This window comes from Eumetopias jubatus, unplaced genomic scaffold (genome assembly GCF_037043125.1).
Source record: "Eumetopias jubatus isolate StellerSeaLion01/CBP00866 unplaced genomic scaffold, mEumJub1_p1.0 scaffold_1, whole genome shotgun sequence".
NCBI classification, from domain to species: Eukaryota; Metazoa; Chordata; class Mammalia; order Carnivora; family Otariidae; genus Eumetopias; species Eumetopias jubatus.
The window spans coordinates 161974596-161989076 of record NW_028274807.1 but is presented as its reverse complement, the minus strand read 5'-3'; the positions used below and the strand labels follow the sequence as shown (position 1 = coordinate 161989076).

The 14481-nt window shown below is 45.8% G+C and overlaps 1 pseudogene; it reads left to right on the top strand.

Annotated features, from left to right (window-relative positions):
* LOC148165092 (serine/threonine-protein kinase MARK2-like) overlaps positions 1-11974 on the top strand; it is a 60230-nt pseudogene extending 48256 nt beyond the window's left edge.
* Positions 11975-14481: the final 2507 nt, after the last annotated feature.

Sequence of the window (14481 nt, the reverse complement as noted above, 5' to 3'; positions counted from 1 at the left end):
GGTCTGGACGGACACCAAGAGCTGATGATCTTTGCTAAATGTTCAGGAAATGAACCCTGAGAGACTCTCCTTATCTGACCCCCCAACCCTGGGGTCCCCACTTGGCGAGGATTTTTCTTTACACCCCAAGGACGTGCGCCGCCGGCTTTCTGGTGGGCTGGTGGAGCCTCCCGGAGCAGTGGGGAATGGTTTTTGCCAGGAGAAGCCTGTTTGCGGATGCATGCGCGCTTTTCCCTGAGGCGAAACATTTGCAAGATCAGATGTATTCATTTTCCACAAGTGAAATGACTCAGTTTTGACCATTTTGCAAACGTAGGACTTTGCTCCCTTATTCCCAGGGTGCGTGTGTCTGTTTTCCACTCCATTCCGAGGGAGGCTGCCGAGGCCCTCCACTTTGAACCTTCTAACGATTTATTGGTTGGGGGGAGGTGGGAAAAGAAGAACTTTGCAGAGTTTGGAATTTGAAAGAATGAATAGCTGCTTGGAGGGCCCAGAGAGGGTGCTGATTCTGTGTTTGAGGTGCAAGGACTTTGTTCAGCACAAAAGACTTGTCTTTTGTTCTCCGTGGTTCTCATCAACCCCCTGACATGAACCCAGCCATGTCCACTAATAGGAATAAGTACCATTTAATGACTGCCGTGGGTCGGGGCCTCACCTCACCTGCGTTGTGCAACCCCACCCCTTCAAGAGCGTTATGGTGAGCCCCATTTTTCCCACTCTGGGAAGCGGAGGCAAAGAAATACTTGGAACAACTCCCGTAGATAGCCCGGCTTTCAAATGCAGACCTGAGACTTGACACCCAGAGCCTTTCCAGGCCGAATCGGTTCTAGCGCCCTGATTTCCAGATTTCCAGGCCCTGTCCTTCTCGTGTCCGACTAGGTAGGTCCAGGGTGGGGCCTGGGACTCTGAATTTTAACCACTTCCTTTGTGATTCTAACAGGCGGCCAGAACACACGGCCAGGCTGTGCCTGCCTCACAAGTGTGAGCTGATCGATCCTCAGGAACACTGAACAAGGCAGTTCCCCTAGATCGCCTCACCGGGAGGCATCCTGAAACATTGACTGGCATTTCCCATAGGTCCCAGCCAGCAAGTTTCTCAGGACCCTGAGCAGCCAGTGAAACCTGAGGGCTGCTTGTCTGGGGAGTGTGGGAGCTGCTTCTGGAGAGGGTGGGCTCAGTTACAAATGTTGTCTTAATTGGAACTAAGACATGTAAGTGAAAGCAATTAGTCAAAATTAATCCATTTTCCTGTGAACATCTCCCATCACTCCGCGCCAGGTCAAGGCAGCCTTTGTAATTAACTGGGCCATTCCCCCCACCCCAAACCCAAAATGAGAACGTGCTATTTATTTTGTGCGCAAGGAGGTATGAAAATTACCAAAGGTGGCAGACAAAGCTGGGGTGTTTGCGTGCTGGGTAAACAGGGTTGAACTGTTACCTCCGGGATGGAATGAGAGCTGGCTCCAAATCAGGGAGAGGGGCCGGGGCCTTCTGCAGCTGGGTCCAGAGGTGCTGCGCTAAGTGCTGAGCAGGTGGCCTCAGGAGGAGAGCAGAAATTTCTCAGCACCATGGATGGGAATAGAGGCACTGGGGTCAGATGATTCGGAATTAAATCCTTCTCCTCCTTGTCCTTACCCTCTGTGTCACCATGAACCAGACACTGAACTCTCCAAGCCTCAGAGTCGACACTCATTCAGTGGTTTTTACTGAGTACCTACTATATGTGTAAGCGAACCCAAGTTCATCTGCCTGATGCACAGCAAAGACTCTTGTCACTGAGACCTCGAGTATGCAGCAAGGAGAGGGTTTATTCCAGAGGCAGCCAAACAGGGAGATGGGAGGGCAAACCTCAAATCCCCTCCCCCCTCCCCAGGAGGAGAGTCAGGGATACTTAGGGGCAAAGGAGGAAGGTCTGGGTAAAAAGTTGCAGTTGTGCTTTTTTGTCCCGTTAACCCTTTGGTTACTGGTTTCAGTCCCCACTTTCTTTTGATTGGTCCTCATCCTTGAGTGTATTTGGAACGATGATCAATCTGGTTATTTCCCGCTGCAGTGGGGTGAAAACTGGGGTAGAGGAATGGAAGCTTTCTGCGCTTGTCTGGACTATTCTTTAGTTGCAGATTGAAAGCCAACATTCTGCATTACCGGGACTTTTGTACTTCGGTCAATAGTTCTTGTCCTAGGTTCTGTCTAGGGTTTTAGGGGAGGGTTGTTGTGACCAAGTAGCGTGTTGTACTCATGGACTGATTTCTTTGGACCAGCTCCCCCTAAGTAGTAGTGGTTTCAGGTCCATCAGAGGCTCATTGGTCTGAGCGGGGTCCTTTTTGATATTCTTCCTCGTCCCAGGTCGGGAACCTGTGCATTTCTCGTAATTTGGGTGTGATGGATCCAGGGCTGACTTCCCTATAGCCTTCCGAGGGGGGCCAACAGCACCTTGAAGGATGTTGTCTGATGAGGTTGGAGCTGGGCCTCTGGGCACCCACTCTTCAGGTCCTTAGTGACACCTTTTGATGCCACAAAGGATTCAGGCAGTGTAAGGGCACATGTGGGAGGAAGGTTAAGTTGCTGGAAGCAAACTTATGTATTGAGTGTACCTGATAGTATCCAGTACCCTGATGTGAGCCCCGCCGGGAACTCCTCTAAGTCGTGGAAAGTCATCCATATAACATTTCACAGGGGCTTAAACCAAGCCCACTTCTAGTGGCTACTCTTAGCAGGGCAGATGGCAAGGCTTTTTCCCGAATTAAGTTGGCTTCTTGGCATATCTTCGCCGAATTTCATTTTTTCTGTTTTTCCAGTCAGTTGCGATCTCCAGGAAGCATGTGATTTCCATTGAATGCCCAAGGCATTGGACACCATTCATGTGATTTTTCACTCCATTTTTGCTCTGAATTATTAGCAGCAGTCCAGACCTAGGGATGATTTTGCTTACAGGTGTTTTGACAACTTCTGAGGCCTTCGGGCACCTGGATGGCTCAATCGGTTAAACATCTGCCTGGGGCTCAGGTCATGATCCTGGGGTCCTGGGATCGAGCCCTGCATCAGGCTCCCTGCCCAGCAGGGAGTCTGCTTCTCCCTCTACCCTTCCCCCCTGCTCGTGATCTCTCTCTCTCTCTCTCAAATAAATAAAATCTTTTTTAAAAAAACAAAAACCACTTCTTTTTTTTTAAGATTTTATTTATTTATTAGAGAGCGAGCGAGAGAGAAACAGCATGAGAGGGGAGAGGGTCAGAGGGAGAAGCAGGCTCCCCACTGAGCCAGGAGCCCGATGTGGGACTCGATCCCAGGACCCCAGCATGACCTGAGCTGAAGGCAGTTGCTTAACCAACTGAGCCACCCAGGCGCCCTAAAAAAACAAAAACCACTTCTGAGGCCTTCCCTGAACAGCATGGAAAAGCTTCAACCCAGCTTGTAAAGGTGTCTGCAAATATTAGCAAATACTGAGAATTACCTGTTGTTTTTGGCATCCTGGTAAAGGCTGCCTCCCGGTCTTCTCCAGGTTCTGTGGCTCTAAGTTGTATACCTTTTAGAACTGGTGGGGGCCCAGTCTTGGGATTGTTTCTAGCACAACTGGCATGTTTTTGAGCCGTTCTCTGAAGATTGGAACCCGCAATGTACTTCTAGATCCATTGAAGAGTAGCGTCTTTCCTATAACGGGTGCTTTGGTGACTGTGGCTAATTATTTCTTCCATAAGATGTTCTGGGATAAGGATTCATTATATTTCCAGCTAGTACCAGCATGGTGCCAGCATGGTGTCCAAATCCCCATTCCTTAGATCCTCTATGGTCCTCCGAGGAATATTTGGGTTGATATTTAATTAAATCTATGTTTGGTCCTAAAGCCATTATAGAGGGTTTTGGGGTCTTTGTATGGGCTGCCAGCATGGTTCCCTTGGGCAGTCGTCCAGTTTCTGGCATCCTTGGCAGCGGACGATAACTCATGAGTCACCCCTGCATCCAGCTGTTCGTTGTCTTTGATCTGTGAAACTGTCCCCATCCATGCACATTTCGAAGTCTGGATTTTCCAATGGCAGATCGTCCAGTCGGGATGGCTGCAATAAGCTTGTTCAGTGATCCATGTGTCTCTGGGATCTTTCCGAGTGGCCCCTAAAGCACAGGCACAAAGATGGTCTCCACATGGGCCATTGTGGCAACTTTCCTCTGAAGTTTACCTCCAGTTGTCCTGCTTCAGTTTGTAGGGTTTCAGGAAAAAAGAGCAGTTTTAGTTCTCAGTGATTCAAGTCAAGACAGCAGAAGAAGACTAGAAACCTTCGTTTGGAGTCATAGTTAGCTATTCAAGGAAACCAGAATTCAGAACCCAGCCCAGTTGTTTAGGCAACCAACCAACCCTCAAAGACAATTCATCAGAACCAGAATCCAACATTTACATAGTGTGTTACTGAAACAATTTCTCTCTCTAAAATCACCCTCATTTCCACCAAAGATAGCCAAATTAAGACTAATTCCTTTGTAAAATAAGTCCAATTTTAATAAAGTTGGCCTGTTTACATAGGTGTAGAAACGATGATTGGCATATAGGTTTTTGTTTTTGTTTTTAATCTGCTTTGCTGGAACTTTTTTTTTTTAACACTTTCTGTTTTAAAAATTTACTTATTTCAGTAAGTTCTATACCCAATATGGGGCTCTAACTCATGACCCTCAGATATAGAGTCACATGTACTACTGACTGAGCCAGCCAGGTGCCCCTGCTGGAACTTTTCATAAGGAATGTCAGATTGAACTTTTAACCACCTCTAGAGACCAAGAAACCAAGCCAAATACTTGCTATCAGATTTTGCCTATAATACCTGTAAATTTGGGTGGATTTCTCTCTTCTCAAGGCCCCCCAAATATCCTGAGGTTCCTGCACCTTCCAGGAAGTGACCTTTCTTATTCACCTGGTAAAGCTGCTAGAAACTTTGTAAGCGAGGTACCAGGCGATTTTTCCAAGTGGCTTCATTGGCTCCATAAAGCCAACCTTAGTTCCTTAAAGCTGTCTGGTCATATCTGAGTCTGTGCATATCTCTCTCAAATATGACATTAAAGCCAAAGCTTTGGGAACATGACCAGTGTTTCCAATTGTGTCCTATTACAAGGAGAACAGATTCTTTGACCTTATGCAAATCATTGCCATGAAAATATAAAAATACTCACTGAGAGTTTCCGAATTCTGGTGGTATCAAGTAGAGAGAAAGAGATAAATGTTTCATATCTGTTTACAAAGGAATTTTTTTTTACCAAATTTCTGTAAGTCATAGGCAGACTTAAATCCAGAAGTGCAAACATTAGAGAACCAGCAGTGTTTCAAAGAAGAGTCTGTTTGAATGCAGTTTCCTCATTCATTCTGGAAATTCTTAACTCAGTTTAGCTTTACAATCTTAAAGGGATCAGAGACCTGTATTTGTCAATACAATGCAGTTGACAAAGAAATTCTGTGACAACAGTTCTTCAGTAATTAGAATTACAAGTGATGACATTATACCAGGACAGATCAAAGCCTTTGGAATTTTATAAAATTTCTAGAACAGTTATAGCACTCACCTGTACAATTTAGCCTAAGAAGGTTTATCGTTCCTTGTTTGACAATGCTTCCCACATGATTGGACACACCAAATGAACAAGCCTAATTAGTCAGAAAGACTTCATTTAGAAGAATTTCTGGAAGTTTGCCAAATATCAGAAGATTTTAAAGCACATGCCTAAAAAGGATTACAGATCATTACAAAACATGATTCTTGACTCAGCCAAGGGGGCAAGAAGAGATTCTCAAGGTAAATGCAGAGGGTTACAGGGTTGTTAACAAACCTTAGCTCTCTTATTATTGAGAAGACTCAACTTTCCTAAGTAATCAAAGACCTCCCGGAGACAAGACATAGAAACTTTGTTTTTCTAGGCAGATTAAAGATAAAGAAAAACCTTTGTTTATAATTCAGACCAATAATCTAAGAAGGCCCTGTCATATTAACAGAGAGAAAACCCAAATTCCAGTCTTCCACCGGTGTACCTCTGCTATTAAAACTCATGCATTGCAACAAGATGAATTTTTAAAAATTTATGCAGTCCTTCCTTTTTCCTCTGTGTCATCTCCCACGTTGACATAGACTGATTTTGACAAGGACATCCAGGGCACCGCATGGATTTAAGTTCTTATGATGGGTGTGGGACGTGCTGACCAGCACCTCCAGCAGGAGCAAAGGTCTCCCAGCTGTAGGAATGCTGCCAACAGTCCTCAACGTTCAGACGCCATCGGGGATGGCCTTGACTGCAGACAGCTGCCTTGCCAAGGGCATGCCCCCTTCCCAGGTGGTCACATCCAAAGACCTTCATGAAGATCCAACCCCTCTGACCTTATTTATGATGCCTCTGATGGGCAGTCCAACTTTTGGAGCTCCTCAGAGAGTCACCTACGGCTTCTGTTGGTGTTGAATCACCGCTCACCTTCTGCCCCATCTTGTTCTCTTGCTCTCCCCTTCGCTTCCCCAGGTGAATACTCCCTGATTAACTCTGTCTACACGCTAATCTCCATAATCTCCGTCCTGACCTTGCATACAATTCCTTCCTAGAGATTCCCTTCTCACAAACCTACAACTCTCCTTTTTACATTCATTCAGAGTTTGCCCTAGGTTTTCCCTCTTTCCAGTCTCACTTCCCTGCATACATAATTGTTTCCCTTATTTTTCCCAGTGGTCTTGATTACATTTAATAAAATTATTTACATCTGTGTATTTGTTCTTCGATTGCCCAGAAAGCTTCATAGGCATTAGACAGCTCGTTTTTCTTTTCTGATGAATTTTGCAATGGAGATAATATGAAATTTCTTGACTTTCAATAAACACAGGCAGAATAAAACTTTTATACTTAATGTTGGCAATTCTAAAGGCATATCCATTTTAATGAAACAAACAACCTTAAGTTCGCTTTAATAGCAAATATTTTCTAAGATCACATGAACCTGAGAAAACAATTAGGGTTAGTTTCTATCTTTTTGAGTTGTAGAATGCCCAATCCTTATAAGCACTTGCCTTTAAACCAACTAAATAGAGCACTTCACAAATTAATTTTAACAATACCGCCTGGAGGTAGAGAAAATATCTCACATTTACAACGTATATGGACACACCTACAAATACACAAACAAGATGCAGACAAAATCTTAAAGGCCCAATTTCCAAATATCTCCCTTTTATAAAAACATATCTAATTGCAAAATGGTATTATAATTTATGGATCCATTAATTGGTCATTTTTCTCAGGAGTCTAATGAATATTGTGGCCAAGCAGAGGTGCAAAAAATGATTGCCCAATTTTGGATTTGTGGACTGAGGCTCTTGGAAGGGATCCATATGTGTTCAGCCTGATTCTGGAGGCACTACTGGTCCTATCTTTACACAGGAAAGAGAAAGATTTCATAGGAACCAGATTCGAGTCACTGAGCAAAGAACTCACCTGGCTGGATGTTCTGTTTTTTTAAAGATTTTATTTATTTATTTGACAGAGAGAGAGAGAGTTCACAAGTAGGCGGTGTGGCAGGCAGGGGGAGAGGGAGAAGCCGACTCCCTGCCCAGCAGGGAGCCCGACGCAGGGCTCGATGCAGGAGCTCAATGCAGGGCTCAATCCCAGGACCCTGGGATCATGACCTGAGCCAAAGGCAAGACACTTAACTGATTGAGCCACCCAGGTGCCCCTGGCTGGATGTTTCAGAAAAATCCTCTGGTGACTGTCTGGAAGTGGGCCAGAGATATCAGAGTTGGGGGGGGGGTGTCAAAATAACACCAGCCTGATAGAATTAGTTAGGTAGTGTTCTTTCTCCTGAATTTTTTGGAAGAGTTTGAGAAGATTGGTGTTAATTCTTTCAGTGTTTGGTAGAATTCACCAGTGAAGCTGTCAGGGCCAGGACAGTTTTCGTCAAGAGGTTTTCGATTACTGACTCGTCCTTATTAGTTCCGAATCGATTCCGATTTTCTATTTTTTCATGATTTAGTCTTGGTAGGTTCTATATTTCTGGAAACTTGTCCATTTTGTCTGGGTTCTCCAGGTTGTTAGATTACACTTGTTGATAGCACTCGGATCCTTTCTGTGTCTGTACAGTCAGTGGTGATGCAGTCCTGCAGCCTTCTCTGTCTTTCCCACAGTCTGTCCAGCTAGCAGGTTGTCAGTTTTGTTGATCTTTTCAAAGAACCAACTTCTGGGTTTGTTAATTTTCTCTTTCATTTTTCTATTCTCTGTTTCATTTATCTCTGCTCTAATCTTTATTATTTCCTTCCTTTTACTAGCTTTGGCTTCTTCTAGTTTCTTAAGTTGCATAGTTACAGTGTTGATGTCTTCTTGATTTTATTTTTAGAGAGGGAGGGGACAGGGGGAGAGAGAGAATCTTAAGCAGGCTCCAAGCTCAGTGCAGAGCCCAACGCAGGGTTCGATCTCAAGACCCTGAGATCATGACCTGAGCCGAAATCAAAAGTCCAGCGCTTAACCGACTGAGCCACCCAGGCACCCCTCTGTCTTGATTTTTTTTAAAGATTTTATTGACTTATTTGAGAGAGAGAGCACAAGCAGGGGAGGGCAGAGGGAGAGGGAGAAGCAGACTCCCTGCTGAGCATGGAGCCAGACACGGGGCTCAATCCCAGGACCTGAGCCGAAGGCAGATGCTTAACCGACTGAGCCACCGAGGCGCCCCATCTTGATTTTTAATGTAAGTGTTTATAGCTATAAATGTCCCCGTAGCACTGCTTTGTTATTTTCTGTGAGTTTTGCTGTGTTTCATTTTCCTTCATTTCTAAGTATTTTCTAATTCCCTTGTGATTTCTTCTTTGACAGATTTGTTCTTTACGAATATGTTTTTAGTTGTCACAAATTTTTGGATTTTCCACTTTTCCTTCTGTTACTGATTTCTGACTTCATCATATTGTGGTCGGAGAAGGTACTTTGTATGACATCTAGCTTATAAAGGCTACTGAGACTTAACTTGTGACCTAATTAATGCAAGAGTCTGTCCCGGAGAAGGTCCTGTGTGCACTTGAGAAGGAGGCGTTTGCTGTTGCTGGGGGCAGTCCTGTGCGTGTCTGTTAAATCCGGTTGGGTTATCGTGGTGTTCAAGTTCACTGTGTCCTTACTTATCTTCTGTCTGGTTGTTCTGTCCATTACTCAGAGTGGGGTATTGAAACCTCCAACAATTATTTTAGAACTGTTTTTCCCTTCAGTTCTGTCAATTTTTTCTTCATATATTTTGATGATGTCTCATTAGGTGTGTAAATGTTTATCATTTTATCTTGCTGTGTTGGACCTCTTCATTAACATACGGCCATCTTGCTCTTTTGGTGATCATTTGCGTGGATTATCTTTTTCCAATCTTTCATGTTCGAGTTTTTGTGTCTTTGGCTCTCAAGGGTGTAGACAGCAGATAGTTGGATCATTCTGCTAATCTGTTGAATCTGTTTACATTTAAAGTAATTACTGGTAAGGAAGGACATTTGTCCTTTTCCTCTTGGTTTTCTATTTGCTTTTTGTCTCCCATTTTCTGCATGGCTGTCTTCTTTTACATTTAGTTGATTTTTTTGTGCAGTGAAACATTTCATCTTCCCTTCTCATTTCCTTTTGTGTATGTGCAGTTACCATGGGATTACATTTACCATCCTAAATTTACAACACTGTCATGTCAGTTTATACCAGCTTAACCTCAATAACACGAAAACTCAGTTCCTCTACAGCCCTGACCCCCCACCCTCTTTCAGTTACCCTGATGTCACAGAATTACATTTTATGCATTGTGTGTCCAAAAGCATAGACTAATAATTAGGTTTTTTTAAAATATATTAGTCTCAGGGCATGTGGGAGGCTCAGTTCATTGAGCATCTGTCTCTTGATTTCAGCTCAGGTCATGATCTCAGGGTTATGAGATCAAGCCCCGTGTCAGGCTCTGCGCTGAGCATGGAGTCTGCTAGTCATTCTCTCTCCCTCTCACTCTGCCCCTCCCCCTGCTCACATGCTCTCTTAAATTTAATTATATATATACATATCAGTCTCTTAATGTAGAGAACAAGAAGTAGAGCTACGAACCAGTCATAACAGTACTAATTTTCGTAATTGCCTGTGTGTTTACTTTTACCAGAGTTTATTTCTCCATAGGCCTTCGAGTTATTGCCCAGTGCCCTTTCATTTCAACCTGAAGGACTGCCTCCACTGCAGGCCTGGTCCAGTAGTCAGGGCAAGTCTCTTTGCTTCAGTTTATCTGGGAAAGTCTTAATTTCTTCCCCATTTTTGAAGGACAGTTTTGCCAAATGTAGGATTCTTGGTTGACAGCTTTTTCCCTTCAACACTTTGAACACTTCAACCCAAGCCTTCTGACGTCCAAGGTTTCTGATGAGAAATTTGCTCATGCCCTTATTGGTGAAAATATGATGAAAGCAATCTTCCTCCGAGCCTCATAGATGTTAATAATGACCCTTACTGCGTTTTATGCAACCGAACATTTTCCTATAGTATTGTGATGTCTATTAAGTTGTAGCATCATTTTGAGACCAGAGTTTAAGCCAAAGGAATTGAGTATTTTAAGTGTAGACATGATGAGGTCTTTAAAAGCCAAAATTATGGGTTTTTTTTTTTCCAAACTAGAAATGAAAAGGCCATGGAAGTAGCCTATAGATTTTGATTTCTAATAAAGTAAATATCAATCTTGAAAAACCCAACACAAATCTCTTTGGGGTCCTTTTTAAATTAATTAATTAATTATTTTTTTGAATAAAGGGGTCTTGGGAACAAAAAGTAAGGAAACCACTATGGTTTTCTCTCTAGCCGTGATTGGTGCCTGACTTGGCCTGGGTTTGTGGTCTTTATAGCCCAGGAAGCTTTGGTGAACCTGACCGACTTTGACCCTAAGAGCTTGTTTCCCACTTTTTTCCATTTTCTTTTTTCTCTACTCTTCTCAATTTTCTTTATTTTCCTTTTTCTTATTTTTTTTCCTCTCAATTTTTCTTCATTCTTTTCTCACTTCTCACTTTTTGGGGGGGGTTCCCCTTTTTTGTCTTTATTTAGTGGGGGTATTAATACAGTTAGTATAGTTCATATTGTTGGTGTAGATAGTAAGCATAGTATAGTTAGTATTATTGGCATAGTGAGCATAGTTGGCATTATTCGTATTAGCACATTTTGTACAGTCCGTATTGTTAGTTAGCGTACTTAGTGTTGTTAGTTATCATAGTTAGTAAGCATAGTTAGCGTTGCTATTTAGTATTGTCAGTGTAGTTACCCCGTCACCCTGCTTCAGGGCCTTGGGGCCATTTCTGCTGAGGAGGAGACCTGTCTTACATATGAGCTCCTCAAGACCATCAGTGAGGGCAGCTTCACCACCATGAAGTTGGCCCAGCACATCCTGACCGGGGCAAAGGTGACTGTGAAGGTCATCGAGATCACCCAGCTGAACGCTACCGGCCTCCAGGGACTTTTTTGTGAAGCCCAAAATATGAAGGCCTTGAACTTCCCAAATATTGTAAAGTCACGTGAGGTGATCCACACTGACAAAACCTTATTCCTCGTTTGAGAATATGTAAGCAGGGGAGACCCATGTGAGTCTTTAGTGCACCATGGCCGAGTGACCGAGAAGGGGCCTCCAGGCAAACTGTGCCGGCTGTCGTCCGGTGGTTGGTACAGACACCAATAAGGTATTGTCGCCAGAGATCTGAAGCCAGAGAATATGCTTTTTGTCGGTGAGCTGAATATAAAACTCACCAAATTTGGCCTCAGCATCGAGTTCGCTGGCTACAAACTCAGCATTTTCTGGGGTAGCCCCCCTTTTGCTGCCCCAAGATGCATCCTGCACCGAAAACATGATGGCCCTCCTGTGGATGTGTGGAGCGTGGGGCTGGTTTTCTATTGTTTGGTCACTGGATGCCAGCCTTTTGTGGGGGAAGACTTCTGGGAGCCACAACAACAAATAACTAAGCAGGGAAGGCTACATTCTGGTATTTATGTCCCTCAGATGTGAAAACCGCTTGAGAAAATTGATGACCATCGACCCCAGCAAGAGAGGAAGGTTAAAAGACATTACGAAGGACCTATGAGTAAATATGGGGCAGGGAGAGCAACTCCCGCCTTACAGGGAGCCACTGTGGGATGACAGAGACCCCGGGGTGACTCGGGTGACGACAAATGTGGGCCATGGGTGGGACCAGATCCAGTCCTTACCAGGCTGGAGGTATGACCACAGGATGGCCACTCCCCTGACTGTGAGCTCTGAGAAATGTAAGGCGGAGGGCTGCACCCTCATGGTAAGGCCCTCCGCTTCTGCTGACCCCAACAGCCACAGTCCTTCCCCAACCCAAGAGGTTCGGCAGGTCTCAGAGGCAGTAAAAAATACTGCCAGCGAGCCCTGTGTACCTGTCTGGTTCTTCAGTGAAGAAACACAGTGGCCTGAAGGGGACCAGGAGACAAAGCAGAAGGGCAAAGTGCCTGACAGTGTCCTACCCAGCCTAGAATCCAGGACCACCGCCCCAGCCCAGCCCCCCAGTGGAGCCCGGGGTTCTCCTCCACCCCCAGCGCCAGCAGCAGTAGTGAAGCCCAGGAGGGAACTAACTGGACCCAGGGAATATCCTCGGAAGGAGACTCCACCAACGCCAAGGTCACCGGGAAGCCTGATGAAATGGCCCCAGCGCCTCCATCTGGCCACAGCCAGGGCCGGCAGGGGGCAGTGGGAAGGTTCTTCGACTTGATTCTAAGGCATCTTGCTTTAGACCTAAGAATCCATATCACAGAAATAAAAGTCAAGCCACTTTTCTCTCCCATGGCCGGACAGGGACCAAATGGAAGACTGTGGAGCAGTTGAGCCACGATCCCAGCCTTTTAAATGGAGGGCAAGAGGCCGAGCTACAGGAAGCCTGGCATCGCGGTACAGGGGATCGGCCAGGGGCTGAGCCCAAACAGCCACCGATGGGAGCAATGCAAGAAGTGCAGGCTGGGTGTGCAGAGACGCTCGGGCAAGGGCACGTGGTCCTGGGGCAGGGGAAGCATGCACAGTGCCGCCGAGTTCTCTGCACGGCATTCAAATCAAGAGGGTATCCCACGTCTCCAGCCGACAAGAGGAGAGGCCACCCTCGCTGTGGATGCGTCCCTCCGTCCGCACCTGGGTGAAGCTTCAGAGATGGGACTGTTTTTCCTGAGGCATTTCTCCTCTCCTCTCCTCTTACCTTCTGTGTTTGGGGAAGAGCGGGGATAGTTCTTCCAAATCATGTCATAAACTTGATGCTCCAGAAAGATGTATCACAGGTACCCTGTTTTACATCCTCCCCGCACAGAATTGGGACTGCGCAAGCTCCAGTTTGAGATGCGTGCAGTGAGATAGTACTTGGGAGTTAATTAGAACAACTCAGTAGAAAAATGACAAGAGAATTATCACAGGAGTATTGCAGGGCGGAAATGCAGAGATTGTGTATTACCTTCTTACATTACGCAACATTTTCCGGGGGACTAAGGGGAACATTTGGTTCTGTGTTAATTATGACCAAGAATTTATAACAGGGTAACAACATCCTGTGAACCAGCCTGTATGCGGAGTCAGAAGTGGCGTGGGGCTGGGCCCCCAAAGTGGCTTCAGGGTCACTGAACCTGGCAGCTGAGTGTCCTGGAATGCAGGAGTCTGGCTTTTCCACTTTCCCCATCCGGGAGGGACTCCACCCACAGGAAATGGGAGGAGGCCTTCCAGACGGAAGGAGGCTATGCACATACAGGACAGAGGTTGGGGGGAGGCAGGCTGGGGGTGGCGGTTTGGACCAGCACCCCTTATTTCCAGGACCACCCCCACTGGTGCATTTTGCTCTGCATCCCCAAACTTAAATGTCTCCCAGCTCAAGGCTTGGAAAGCAGTCCACTCTGAGGACAGAACATTCCGCCAGTGAGACTCTCCTCCTGTGAGCTCAGGGCCTGGGCTGCTGGGCTGCTGGCTGCCTCTGGTCTCATTAGTCCAATAGGTTCCTCAGGGAGGGCCTTCATGGTCTAAAGAGTGGGTGACCCACGAGCAGGGAACCACGTGACCCGTCTTTCACTGAGCAAGATATCCCTGGCTGCATATGCACAGTGGGCTCTGGGTGGGGAGCCTCAGAGACAGCAGTGGGGTCCCACCAGCAATTTGATACCCACTGGTGGGTTTTCAGCTTGTTCCTGAATTACGAACTACTTAATGCAGTTTGTCTGATGGATGATCTCTCATAAAGCATGAACTCAGGATAGGGAGTGGTCAGGGGTGGGAGAGAACGTTGAAAGGGAGGTGGCAGACAAGTCATGGGGCTCCCAGTGACACTGTCCTCTACTCCAGGCAACGAGACACCCGACTTTGAACTGAGCATGTAGTGGCCAAAGACTACGGAGTTCCCAGCCTCCTCTGCAGCTAGGCTGGTTGTGGTACCAGGCTGTCTCTCCAGGATGGGACGGGAAGTGATTTGTGCTTCTGGGATGTTTCCTAGCAGAGAGAATCAGGCCCCTTCTGTTTCTCCCCTTGTC